The sequence below is a fragment of the Myotis brandtii genome, unplaced genomic scaffold (genome assembly GCF_000412655.1).
Source record: "Myotis brandtii unplaced genomic scaffold, ASM41265v1 scaffold48, whole genome shotgun sequence".
Lineage (NCBI taxonomy): Eukaryota > Metazoa > Chordata > Mammalia > Chiroptera > Vespertilionidae > Myotis > Myotis brandtii.
In genome coordinates, this window is record NW_005368341.1 from 6,405,264 (window position 1) to 6,419,926 (window position 14,663).

At 36.2% G+C, this 14,663-nt stretch overlaps 1 pseudogene; it reads right to left on the reverse strand.

The window, feature by feature from the left end:
• Positions 1 to 11,878: 11,878 nt before the first annotated feature.
• LOC102253919 lies at positions 11,879 to 13,356 on the reverse strand (annotated as a pseudogene).
• Between the last annotated feature and the right edge of the window lie 1,307 nt (positions 13,357 to 14,663).

Genomic DNA, 14,663 nt, shown 5'->3' on the forward strand with positions numbered 1-14,663 from the left:
GGCATTTCTAGGAGCTGCAGGCTGGAGCTGGTTTAACAGCCTTTCTTCCCAGCATGTCCACCATTCCACACCAATATCCCCAGCACGTGGTAGCATGTCACTGTGCAGGAAAAGATGCCTGTGCCTCAATTAGATTGATATATTTTCTAAAAATACTTTCACCATTGAGTTTCCTGTGTAGGAAAGAATCTTTTAAAGCATTTATTGGGTTTTTGTCTGCTTGTGACAGTAATGAAAGCTCAACTTTAGAAGAATCTCAGAAGCGTAAGAATGAAAATAAAGATCATACATGGTTCCACCTCACAGAGAGAACAATGGTGACATTTTGGGGTATGTTCTTTCAATTATGAGAGACAAAAGAGATCATATTAAATGAATCATATTAAATTATATGGATCATATTAAATTATATATGCATTTTTTGTTTCCTACTTTTTTCATTTAATGTTTGAAAAATATTAATGAACCATTATAAAACAGAACTGCATTTGTCTCTGAATATTATGAGCATTTTCCAGTGATATTAAATGCTCTTCAAAGACATGATTTTTGAAAGACAATGTTCAAAAAATTTGTAGTTAAATAACATACTAAATCATTCTTCAATTTTTTGAACATACACATTGTTTCCTTTTGTAACAGCTTTATTAGATTATAATAAGCTGCACATATTTAAAGTATACAGTTTGCTGAATTGTGACCTATGAATGTACCTGTAAAGCCAACATCACAATGAAGACAATGAACGTATGTGTCACCTGAAAGAGTTTTCTTGTGCTCTTCTGTAATCGCTCCCTCCTGCTCTTCCTCATCGCCACCCCCATCTCCAGGCACTGTAGATTAGTTTGTATTTTCTGTCACTATAGATTAGTTTGTATTTTCTGTCACTGTAGATTAGTTTGTATTTTCTGTCACTGTAGATTAGTTTGTATTTTCTAGTCTATTTCATAGATGGGATAATATATTATGTACTCTCTTTAGTCTGACTTCTTTCATTCATAATTACTTTGAGATTAATTTATATTGCTATGCAATTAGTAGTTATTTTCTCTTATTGCTGAGTAATATTCCATTGTATGGATATACCATAGTTTATTAATCCATTCACTTATTGATGAACATTTTTGTTGTTTCTGGGTTTTTTTTTTTAATTACAAATAAAACTGCTATGAAGAGTGTGTACCTTTGTATAGCCGTGTTGTCTTCTCTTGGATCATCTATACAAAGACTTATACACAAATGAATATAGCATCTGCCGATTAAAGTATCATTTTCAATATTTTTAAATGACTTTATTTTTCAACATTTACAATACTGATTAATGGTGTGTAAGATCTATTTTTTACTTTGTTAATTTGGGAGCAACTGGGAAAGGAGGATTTTACACAATGCAAGCAAAAGCAAGAAACAATATATTCAAAACTTGGAAACCAGATTTTTATGGTTTCCCGTCGTATATTTAAGTCCTTTATCCATTTTGAGTTTATTTTTGTGTATGGTGTAAGTTGGTGGTCTAGTTTCATTTTCTTGCATGTATCTGTCCAATTTTCCCAACACCATTTATTGAAGAGACTATCTTGGCTCCATTGTATGTTCTTGCCTCCTTTGTCAAATATTAATTGAGCATATTGGTTCGGGCTAATTTCTGGACTCTCTATTCTATTCCACTGATCTATATATCTGTTCTTGTGCCAGTACCAGGCAGTTTTGAGAACAGTGGCTTTGTAATACAGCTTGATATCCGGCATTGAGATCCCACCTACTTTGTTCTTTCTCAGGATCGCTGCAGCTATTCGGGGTCTTTTTTTATTCCAGATGAATTTTTGGAGAGTTCGTTCTAGGTCTGTGAAATATGCCGTTGGTATTTTAATGGGAAGTGCGTTGAATTTATAGATTGCTTTGGGCAGTATGGACATTTTAATGATGTTGATTCTACCAATCCAAGAACATGGTATGTTCTTCCATCTCTTTATGTCTTCCTCTATCTCTTTTTTCAACGTCCTGTAGTTTTCTGAGTAGAGGTCTTTTACCTCTTTAGTTAAGTTTATTCCTAGGTAGCTTAATTTTTTTGGTGCGATGGTAAATGGGATTGTTTTTTTAGTCTCTCTTTCTGCAAGTTCACTATTGGTGTATAGAAATGCCATAGATTTCTTGGCGTTAATTTTTGGAAACCAGATTAATCTTTTCAAATAATCACTCATTTTATCCTAGGCTAGGAGGGATCAGGCCATAGAGAATTAGCACGTGATACAGCACAATTCAGTTTCAATGTTTTGTTATATTTTCACTGAGTTTGAATGGATAGACTTTCATTACATCCTAGATTCGAAGCTGTCCTTCATATGTACTAAAACGTTAAGTCTATGGGCTTCTCTCATTTCAAGTATATTTTGGGCTTTCCACAGGGTTTCCAAGTATGTGTTATTTCTCAAATGAGTTAACATGGCCATCAGTATGTGAAGCCTCATGCTTACCCAAATGGAAAGTAAATCTGTTTCAGACATATCTGGTTTATTACCATTCTCACTACTTTATTTTGGAGCTTTCTAACTATCCAGATATCAAGACATGATCCGTAGTAATTCGTGGACCTCCACAAATTAAGAAACTGGTAAAGTACCAGGGACAGTAACTTGACACAGTCCCAGATGCTCGTGTGCAATTTCATACATACAGTCCCTTTGAGGTCAAGTGGAATTGCCATCCTAATGCTGATTGGTAGATCACCATCAGACGCCAAGTCAGATAGCAGTTTTTACAGATCTAACTACTGTTGCTCAACTGGGTGTCCATGGAAACTGAAAAGTTGGTTTGTTGCCTAGAGAAGTGGAAAGAAAACGAAGTCATTTGGTTTCTATGTGGTTTTTATGAAACTAAGAAAAAAATTTTGGCAAATGATAAAAACAAGGATGGCTAAAGCTATGATTCCCCTTGGTCAATTCTTGATCTTATCAAGGAATATTCTCTATATATATTACTTAGGAATATAAAAATATTCTAAATGAAGGAGTACCAGTGTCTAGGGTGATTTGATTCTTGGTTAGATTTAAAAGAGTGACCAACATATGCAACAAAATATCATAGGTTAAAAAATCGTTGGATTCATTACATATGGAAAATGTTTCTCATCCACAAATTCAACAGAGTTCCAAGTATGAAAGAAAAGGCTAGTATTTAATAAGGGCGGAGGAGACTGAAACACCTATTCATTAATCCTATGGAAATATTTGTCACTCATATGTGGTTTAGAGAATTGGGTAAAAATAGCATTTTCCTAAGAACTTGTTCATCTGGGTATGAATCTTTATCTATCTGAGCAACGAAATATGACAACAGTAGGGAGGAGATTTATAAAATGAACTCTTTGAAAGACAGGGATGCAAAAGTGACAACTTGGCACATGTTGGCATGATTTCACAGCATCTGTTGGCCTGCCATCAGCTAGAAAACAACTCCTGGCAGATCCCCTCTCTCAATAATTGCACAAAATTAAACAGGCCAAGAAAGGTGGCATACATGAGTTACAACCAAGAGTTGGCCTTACCTCAGCTGTTCAGTATTTTGGATAATTAATGCTGCTTTTTAGCTTGCCTTAGAATACTTAGAAGAAATACCTATAAAAATTGAACTTCAACAGGAAAAATAAAAATTGGTTTTATTCATGAGTCACAGTTAAAATGCCCACAGAGGCCAGCTAAGGAATGAAAATCAATGTATGGAACTGAGCAGGAGCAAACAATAGCACTAGTGTGATGATAAACACCACTGACACACAGGCTCAGGGTTGGGGAGTAATGGGGGAGTAATGACAACTGTAGCAAAGTATAGAACACATTTCTTCTTGCGCCATTTGATGCCACGTCTTCAGATATTTCCAAGGCTAGGTTTGGTTTGCCATATCTTGCTGGAGTTCCCAAAATGATTTATTTATTTAAAAAAAATAGTAAAATTGATGTGAACACAACTGACTGTCACACATTCATAAATCGTTAAAAATGATGTGTAATTTTGTGCAAATCACAAATCTGTATAAAAAGTAATGCAAACACACGCATGCCCACACAAACACACACACACACACACGGTACAATGCCAAGAGATTAAAGAAAGCTGACTTAGTTAATATATAAAAACTGAAAAACATGAGCTGAGTCCAGTGGGAAAGGGGATATTTTCCTGCTTCACTTTCTTCCTTCATGTTCCTAGCCCCGTGGTCGGCAAACTGTGGCTCGTGAGCCACATGTGGCTCTTTGGCCCCTTGAGTGTGGCTCTTCCTAAGCCTTAGGAGTACCCTAATTAAGTTAATAACAATGTACCTACCTATATAGTTTAAGTTTAAAAAATTTGGCTCTCAAAAGAAATTTCAGTCGTTGTACTGTTGATATTTGGCTCTGTTGACTAGTGAGTTTGCTGACCACTGTCCTAGACTATCTCCTATGTGTGTTTTTGCTTTGTATTTAGGGTTTAAGTCATCAAGAGGTTACAGTGAAGAAGGTGGGTTTATTGCTCACTTCTCCTCTGCCTTTAGAAGAGTTATTTCATTGTAAGCCATCCCGTGTCAGTCCTATTATTTTCTAATCCAAAAGCTTTCCTGGTTTATCTGCAAACCCAAGTCCCAGCTCTTTAAAAAAAAAATGAGAGAGAATCATTGATCGATTGCCTCCTGCATGCTCCACACTGGGGATCGAGCCCACAACCCGAGCATGTGCCCCAACTGGGAATCGAACCGTGACCTTTTGGTTCATAGTTCAATGCTCAACCACTAAGCCATTCTGGCTGGGCCAAGTCCAAACTCTTCAGCTCAGTCCCAGCAAGCTTCCCAAATGTGCTCTGCGGCCACACACACACTCAGCTTTCACCTGATGCTCCTCCTCACAATCCCTTGTAGCCCACTGCCATATTGCTCTACCTCTAAATGATGCTTTTTCTGTATTTCTCTCCATCAAACACCTACTTATCCATTAAGATCCACCTTCTGTAGGAATCGCTCTAAGACCAAACCAGTCCAGGGTGATTGCATATTCCTTTAAATTTCACATGAAATCATAACAACAATGTTGATGTTCATAGCCAACACATCTCATTTACTTCTAGCCAATGATTCTCTATGAAACAGATATTATTATTAACCCCCATTTCACAGGTGAGGATTTTGGGAATCTGAGAAAAGAAAAGATCTCTTTCCTGATAGAACAATAACAGGAGGAATCTTATTGGACAACTTTGATTATTTGCTCATCCCTGAACCAGTTACTGTGGTCAGGCCTTGTATTACATACTGATGTTATGGGGGTCAGATGAGCCAAACCTCAAATCATATTGACAGATATCAGAGGGGAGGCAAGGTTCCAAAATGTAAGAAAGAATGTTGTGGAGACAAACACAAAATATTCACTCTTGTTCTCACATGGAGACTGCAACCCCCAGCTTTCCTTACTTAAGCAAAGCGAGACTTCTATCTAAAATGATGCAGGGAGTCCACACTTAATATACTCCCTCTGCTTCAGCCACATAAAAAGGAAAGATAAATATAAGATTTTTAAAAAATGGGTAGAAAAATAAAATAAATATCTTTGTAGACTAAGAACAACCAAAGAAACATAAAGCTCTGAGCAGAGCTGTAGTTGGTAGACATAGGACAGTTTCAATATTTAAAGTTAAGAGCAAGTTGAACTTTCCTTATTTCTAACTCAATTTCCAATTTTCTATATTACTAACCCTTCTGACCATGTGACATGACATGTGAAAGAAGACTGGAAAAAACTATTACTGACCAACAACTAGAACTAGGACTTTATCAAGGTGAAAGTCTACAGATCTAATACAGCTTTTTGATAAAGTTTCCTGCTGGCTCACAAACTGGATCTGTGCTATCCCCAGTATTAAGATGAGTCCTCAAAATGTCATTATAAATTTTGGTTCTGGATAGATCTACATAGTGAGCCAGATAAGGCCACCATGAAACTGTTGGACAGGGAGATGTGAACACAAAGTGGGGAGGGTCTTATTCAAATACCTCCAACTAAAAATTAGCCTACACACTGAAATTCCAAAATATTTGAGGAAATATATAACACTAAGAAAGACTAAATAACGAGAACATGAATTTGCTCTAGGTGAAAATAATTTACGAAATTGTCTGATGAATACTTTAAGTAAGTTTAGAATGTTCAAGTAAAACACAATTGAATGATTTGAGAAAAAAAAATATTTTTTTAAAGGAGCAGGAGCCGGGCTGGCATGGCTCAGTGGTTGAGTGTCAACCTATGAACCAAGAGGTCACAGTACTATTTCCAATCAGGGCACATGCCCAGGCTGTGGGCTAGATCCCCAGTGTCAGGTATGCAGGAGGCAGCTGATCAATGATTCTCTTTCATCATTGATGTTTCTATCTTTCTCTCCCTCTCCCTTCTACTCTGAAATCAATAAAAATATTTTTAAAGGAGCAGGAAATTATGAATAAAAGGACAAGCAAAATTAGTACTGCACACAATTTAAAAAGTTAGAACCACAATGATATTTCCCTTCACACACACTAGGATGACTAAAATGAAAAAGTCAAACAATAAAAGTGTTGGCAAGGACATAGAGAAATTAGAACCCTCCCACACTGTTCGTGGTAATGTAAAATGGTACAACACTTCGGGAAATAGTATGGCATGTCCTAAAACAATTAAGCATAGAGTGATCATCTTACCCAGTAATGCTACTCCTAGGTATATACCTAAGAAAAATGAAAACATATTTATATACAGAAACTTGTATATGAATGTTTATACCAGTATTATTCATGATCGCCGAAAGATGGAAGCAACCCAAATATTGATCAATTGATGAACAGATAAACAAAGTGTGGAATATCCATATGATAGAAAATGACTTAGCCATAAAAAAATGAAGTACTGATATATGCTACATCATGAATGAATCTTGAAAACTTTATACTAAGTTTTAAAAAAAAAGCTTATCACAAAAGAACCATATGTTATATAATTTTGTTCATATTGGAATCTAGAATAGAGAAATCTAAAGAGACAGAAAGTAATTGCTGTTGATTAGGGTTGGTGTGGGAGGCAAAGGGGAAAAAGAAGAATAGGGTGGTGAAAGCTAAAGGGTACCAGATTCCAGATTTCTTTTTTGAGGTGATGAAAATGTCCTAAAATTGATTGTGGTGATGGTGGCACATATCTGTGGCAAACCCTGTAAAATGGTCTTAAAAATTTTTAATTTGGATTTTCCCCTTCAACAAAAATTTTTGAAGGACAGTATAGACATTTGTTGAGACTGTCTGGATGAATTGCCTGTAACCACTACCAGATAATGTTAGTGCCCATGCCTATTCGTGTTTATCATCTCGTCTCACCACATGAGAAGCCTGAAGGCCTCTAGGCAAGTAACACAGATTAGAGGTTCAGAGACATTTAGATTCAGATTCCATCGTTCAGAGTCTTTAAGAAAATGATGGGGAAAGCCAGCCGTCACACAGTTATGGTCGGAAAGAGAAATGAGACTCGAAGAACTCACCCACAGCCATCAGGAACACCTTCGTCCTGGGAGTGGATATACTGTGAGTCCTGTATATCCACCTTGTATGGTATTAGCAGCAAGAATAATAGCAAACCCACAGTGAAGGATTTGTTATGACAACTTTTTAAAACATTTTAGTATTCTTTTTAGGGTGCAATATTCAAGTGATTAGATCACTTGTTAAAAACAAAATCATTGATTAAGAGGAAAACGAATAATATTGATCATGATAATGATTCAAACCATGGTCTATCATGCCCAAAATCAAAAGAATCATGTGAATGTAAATTTTCTTTCCTATATTGAACCCAGAGTTCAAGCCAGACCATCCATGACATCAAGCATATAATTGTTCACCTGAATTAGATTGTTTTGCAATTTTCTTTATATTAGATTCCTAAATTTGTCTTTGTTTTGTTATTTTAATGAGTGTTAGGTATTATGAGTTTAAATCTAGTTTTATTACTGTATATACACATTTGATATTAAAAATAATTGACCTTGGCATTAGAAGTCCATGTAAATTATTTTCCTCTAAAAAGGTTCTGTGCATTTCTTTGTTGTGAGGATTCAGTGAAACAGTTTGTAAAGTGCTTAGGCAAGAAATGAAAATTTTAGACTTGAGCAAGTAACTAAATGATCAAAATGTTCATGGTCTGAAATTGCCATAAAGCTAGCTAGACATCAGAGAAGAGAGAACATAGGTGACCTCAATGAACTAGAATGGATTGAGACTGATATGTTTTGAATAAACAGAAATTTATTTTAAAGTTTCAAAACCTTCTTGAAAATAGTTTTAAATCGTATTGGTATGCTTTCCTCATTAAACAAGGTAATTTAATCTTTATTTTATGACCTAGAAACTGTCAGTGCCTCAGTTTCAGCTTTCAAAAATAGTTTTAGTATAGATCCATCATTGCAGGAAGTATACAAAAGAGAAATTACTCTTTAAAAAATATATAGGATGTAAGGATTTTTCATGCAGCTTTCCTCCTTTTTCAGCTAGGGAATATATAACATGAGGCTTCTCTTGTTAATTGACCTCTTATTTTGCATACATTGTTACTTTGATGTAGGATTGATAGGCCTAAATGTTGGGTGCGGGAGAGGAGGTGAATCATTTGTCCCTATGTACAAAGCATCCAGATATTTATATTAATTTTAGAAACTTTAATTGAATGGCTGCTAAGGAAAAGAAACTGGGGGAGGGATAAGGAGAGAGATAAAGAGGTGAGTGAGATACTATCACCAACTTCCTAGAACTTTATAGCCAAAGGGGAAATCAAAACTGTGATCCTATTTCTACAGTGAACCTCAGCACCCAGATGCAGTGATCAAATATAAGGCTGAGAGGACATTTAAACACTCGGAATTCCAACATCATCCACAGTGGTGCTGACAGCTCTCTGTCTAATAAGTCATCCTGTAAGTCCATATAATTAATGGATTGATGTCATGACAGGGCCAGTTCCTGAGAGCTTGCCTCAGGCTCTGGGCAGAGTCCTGTCCTGCTAATACTTCTTTGAAAAATGAGGATAAAAAGGTAGTTCGCAAATGTATCAGATTAGCAATTAAAAACAAACCAGAAAAGACAGCAAACTCAGGATGAGAGAATCAAGATCCCAAAAGCTGAAATATTTGGCTAAATGTTTAACAAGATGATTACAAAGGGGGAAATGTAAGTTCCTGCACTTTGGCCCATTAAAAAACACAGTCTACAAATACAGGATGGGAGAGGCATGGAACAGTGTGTGTGTGTGTGTGTGTAAGAATCAGACTTGAACTGGCTTGAACTGACAACCATACAAAGAAGAAATGTAAATTATTGATAAACAAAACTGTTTATTCTTATTTTAATCAAATAAATTAAAACAATAATCTCTCAATCTACCAAATTGATAATAATAGGAAGAATGGTGATTCTTATGCTGGATAAGAAGGATATAAAGGAATAGGTCTTCTCATGTTCTTCATTTTAAAGTGTGAATTGGTAAGTTCTACAACAGTTTGGTGATATATATTGGAAATCATAAATCCCTTTTATCCAAATAATTACACATCTGGGAATTTTTTTAATTAAATAATTAAAGATGCACATAAGTATTTAGCTACTGGAGGGTTAATCACAGCATTTATTTTTTCTAGCTGTACTGAAATATTATTGACATATAACATATGGAAGTTTAAGGCATGCAATGTGATGTTGTATGTGTGTGTATATATATATATATATATAGAGAGAGAGAGAGAGAGAGAGACAGACAGACAGACAGACAGACAGATGGTTACCACAACAAGGTTAGTTAATACATTATTCACCTTGCATAATTACCTTTTTTTCTTTTTGTGGCAATAACATTTAAAATCTACTCCATCTACTCCCTTAAGATCTTTCAAGTATATAATACAGTATTGTTAACTATAGTCACCATGTTGTACATTAGATTCCCCAGAACTTATTCATCATACAACTGGAAGTTTGTACCATTGACCAGCATCTTTCTACTGTCCTAAGCCGCCAGCCCCCAGCAACCACCATTCTACAGTCATCCCTTGCTATCTGCTGGGGATTGGTTCTAGAACTCCACCCCCTCTTCCACTCTTTCAGATCTAAAAAATCAATGGATCCTCAAGTCCCTTATATCAAATAGTATAACATTTGCATATAACCTATATTTGTATATAGGCTACAGCAGGGTATGTCTACCCATCACTTCATGGGGATTCAGCGTAGTGCTTGACACATGGCAAATTCATGTTCTCCTCTTTGGAACTTTCTAGGGTTTTTTTTTTCCCCAAATAGTTTCAATCATGGTTGGTTGCATCTACAGTTTCAAAACCTGAGGACACAGAGGGCCAAGTGTACTCTCTCTTTGTATATTTTTGTGAATAATGCTGCAGTGAACATGAATGAGGGTTGTTGATATCTCTTCAAGATCCTGGTTTCATTTTCTTTAGATATATACCCAGAAATAGGAATTGCTGGATCATCTGGTAGTTCTATTTTTAATATTTAGAGGAACCTCCATACTGTTTTTTAATTTATATTGCCACCAACAGTGTACAAAAACTCCCTTTTCTGCACATGCTTGCCAATACTTATTCTTGTCATTTTGATAATGGACACCCTAACAAATCTGAGGCAATATCTCATTGTGGTTTTAATTTACATTCCCTTAATGATTAGTGGATGATGAGCATCTTTTCATGTACCTGTTGGCTATTTGTTTATCTTCTTTGGAGAAATGTTTATTCACATCCTTTGTCCATCTTTCAATTAAGTAGCTTTGTGGTGGTGGTTGTTGAATTGTAGGATTTTCTATGTATTTTGGATATTAGCCCCTTATCAGATATGCAGTTTGCCAATACTGTCTCCCATTCTCTAGGTTGCCTTTTTTTATTGTTTCCTTTGTTGTGCAGAAACTTTTTAGTTTGATGTAATCATACTTGTTTATTTTTGCTTTGGTGGCTTGCATTTTTGGCACTGTTGTTCTCTTTGTGTTTATTGAAATTGTCTCATTTGTGTAATTAAAATAATATTTATATTTAAATACAAGTTGAAAGCAAGGTCAATATGAGTCTACAGGATGAAATGACTGTCAAAATACCTAAGTTTGGCTACATTGACAGAGAATAATATTTTTTTTTTAAAAAAAAGAGGCAGAGATCAGATGTGATCTGGAATATAGAGCTCCTTCCATTTGGGGAGCCACGCTTTGCTAGGGACACTGACATAGAGACCTTTTAAGGGTATTTAGAGAAAATCAATCAGAATGGTGAGAAAATCCAAAATCATTTCATAATAGGGATGGTGGAGAGAAGTGGGGACACCTAACAGGAAGAAATGGGCTTAGAGGGAGCATAATGACTCTTAAATTTTTAAAGGGCTATAACTTGATATAATCATCATAAGCATTTATTTATTGAGTGCTCATTAATCCTCACCACAACTTTATAAGGAAGATACTAATATTATTCTTCCTTTACAAATGAGGGAACTGAAGCTCAGAAAGGTCAGGTAACTTGCCCAAAGTCATACATGCATTAATGGTAAAGCCAGCATTCAAACCAGAATCTGTCTATCTCACCTCCCAACAAAGGAAAAGGGACTGGGCTTGTTTGTGTGGCTCCTAAAGAATATAATTAGGACCACAGAAGATATCTCTGTACTTAGATTTATCTCAGAAAAATCAAAACTGTCCAGCTAGGGAATGGGTTGCCATGGGAGATAATGAATGTCCCTCTACACATTTATTTCTTTTTTGTTTAATCAAATAATTTTAATCAAGTTAACAGTAAGCAGTAAAAGTGCAATTGAGAAGCCCCATATTTTACATTTTTAAATTGTTTTTCATTGTTTTTCCTTATAAGGTGTTGATGGTGGGACCCACTCTTGAATCCTCTCTCTCGTGGTGAAATATAAGGTACATATGATTCTGGAGGGCAGCTCACCTTGAATTTATGGCTTGTCCAAATGAATTTATGAGCAGTAGGTGGTTTTGTTGTTGGAGGATCATCAGTCACACAGTGAGGCCAACCATGCCATTCAGGCGGCACCATGCTTCCTTCTGCATCAGAGAATGTGTTTTTGCCATTCACTTCAGTGGTATATATAACCCATCAGTGACAGCCAAAAAACTGCTTCATACTGTTTGTTCCCACACTGTCTTCCCCCACTAATGCACCAACCCTGACATCATTTGCCCTGAAGAGAATTCGTAGATAGCCTCAGATGCCACCGCGGCCACCGACCTGCTGCAGCCACGCTTCAAGACCATCTTGTCCTGTAGGCCTACACTTCCAGGTGCGGCATTCCTGTCCTATACATTTAACGTAGGGTCAGTAACACTCAGAGTGATGCCAGAGGGATCTCAGACTTCAGTATGCATGAGCATCATCCGGAAGAGCTATATAAAACAAGATTCCCATGCTCCACCCCCATAAATCCTGATTCACACGTCCTGGGGTGGTAAGATTCAGGAATTTTTTATTCTGTCAGGCTCCCAGGTGATACCAATGATTCTGGTCCAGGATTATACACTGAGATTCTTTTCAAGCCCTAAAATTCTATTACTTTTTAAAATTCAAACTCTCTGAATTAGACAAATTTTGTATCACAACCTGTTTCACGGAGCTGTAGCCATCATGCCCCTAAACCATGCAAGTCTTGTTTGTTTGCTTCCTTTTTCTTATTCGAGTCAATAGAGTGTTTTACATGCTTTTAATGTAGCCTTTGTATAACCCTGTGGATTTTTTTAATTCTCAGACATTGTTCATATATTAGAAACTGGCCTTTTTTTTAGAACCCCATCTATATTTCTGATGAAGACTGAATAAAAGCAAACCTCATTAAATGATGAGACAAGGGACTGATAAATCTTAGCATCTTCTAATTGTCTGAGAGGAAATGTACTTTTCTAGTATGATTCACTCTTCAGCTGTCTAGCTCAATTTGGAATGGGAAATGAAAATGCTATTGTTTGCCAAGAAATAAGGACGATGACCATATGTTCTAAACTGTGTTTTATTATTTTCAACAGTGACAAACTGAGTATTAGTAAGTAGTGTTAATTTTTCAGAACTTACAAACTCTACTCCTGTTTACTTTGAGGGCACCTTTCTTTGCTCTTACCTACTTTTTTGATGAGGTAAAAAATTGCCCAGTGTCTTTAAAATAGGCAAAAGCAATCCAAAATCAAATATGAAGGAGAAAATAAGGGCTTTCCATAACTGCACCACCGGCCTCTGCTTCCTGGAGAGCAGCTGATGCAGCGTCCACAGCTGCTCTTTACACACAGGCCTGTCCCCCGCCAACTGAACAGCCAGCATCCTCATATAAGAACCGCAAGTGGCTTTTAAGTTGATAAGATAGAGTGTAGCTGCTGTATTTTATGACATAATTGAGCCGGTGTTCCTTTACAGAGTGCCACTGGCTGGCCAACTTTTAAGTCATAAACATTTGATTGTGGAGTCATTTAATTTAATGATTTGTTTAATCTTCAAATCACAAGAGGCTATTTTCAAAACACTTTGTTGCCATGTTGATCCTCTTTCAAGCTAAAGGATTAATAACATGTTGAAATGCGGTAGAAAAAAAATTGACAATCAAGTTCTTTCTAAAAGAAACGGCACCTGAACAGAACATCAGTTGTATGCAGTGACAAATAACAGATACCTTTAAAGGACCGAACCTTTAAAATCACAAGCATTGTGGATTGAAATCTTTCTAAAATGTCTCATAGGCTTTCTTATTATCTTAAACAGAGCTGTGGAACACACTTTAAACATCCTTTAATGAATCAAAATGATCCTTATAAGTAAGTGTGATTCTATTATAGAACCGATTGGTATCCTCAGAGTTGAGGTTTGGTTGAATTTTTGCCTCTAAAATGCTTTCAGAACCTTACACTATTAGTCCTTTCATTGGATTTTTACAGTATTACACTTTTCCTTTTCACTTAAATGTGCCGACCACTGTTAATTTTTCCTTCCCTTTTAATTTGCTGTTAAATTTATTGTGTGCTAGAAATCTGGGTTTCTAAACTTACTGGAAGTGTGTGCAAATGAGTAAGAGGAGTCATTCTGAGATTTCTGTGACTCCTTAGTGTGTGAGAGTTTGTGCCATAAGTTTTAGCCTCTTGAAGAGTTTATTTTTGAACTATTCCTGCTGCCTCTTTATTGTCCTGTAATTAGGTTGCCAGATACCTGCCCTCTAGTTAAGAAAAGTGGGGCTGTGATCAAGCAATGATGGTGGCTGAGGTTTGTTTTATTATCATGCTGCTCTAGCCAGGTGAACTCTCTGTCTTCATATCTAAATCTTAGAGTGTAGCACCCACAATAGCAAACTGATTCTAGATAACTTTTCTCTTCAAAACCTAGCATCCCTCCATCTCTAAAGAGGAATTTAGACCTCACAAATGAAACCACAATAAGAGAAGAACACATGACTTCAGATAGGAGTTTTATAACTCAGCCACCAAGACCTTGTGAATGGAAGACAGTCAGTCCCTCAATTGGAGTTTTTCACCTCCCCTACCTTGAGAGATTAAGGAAGGAACCAAAATAGGAAAATATACCATATTACCCTCCTGAGAGTCGTGATTCCTTGAAATACTTTTCAAGTTATAGGTACAGGT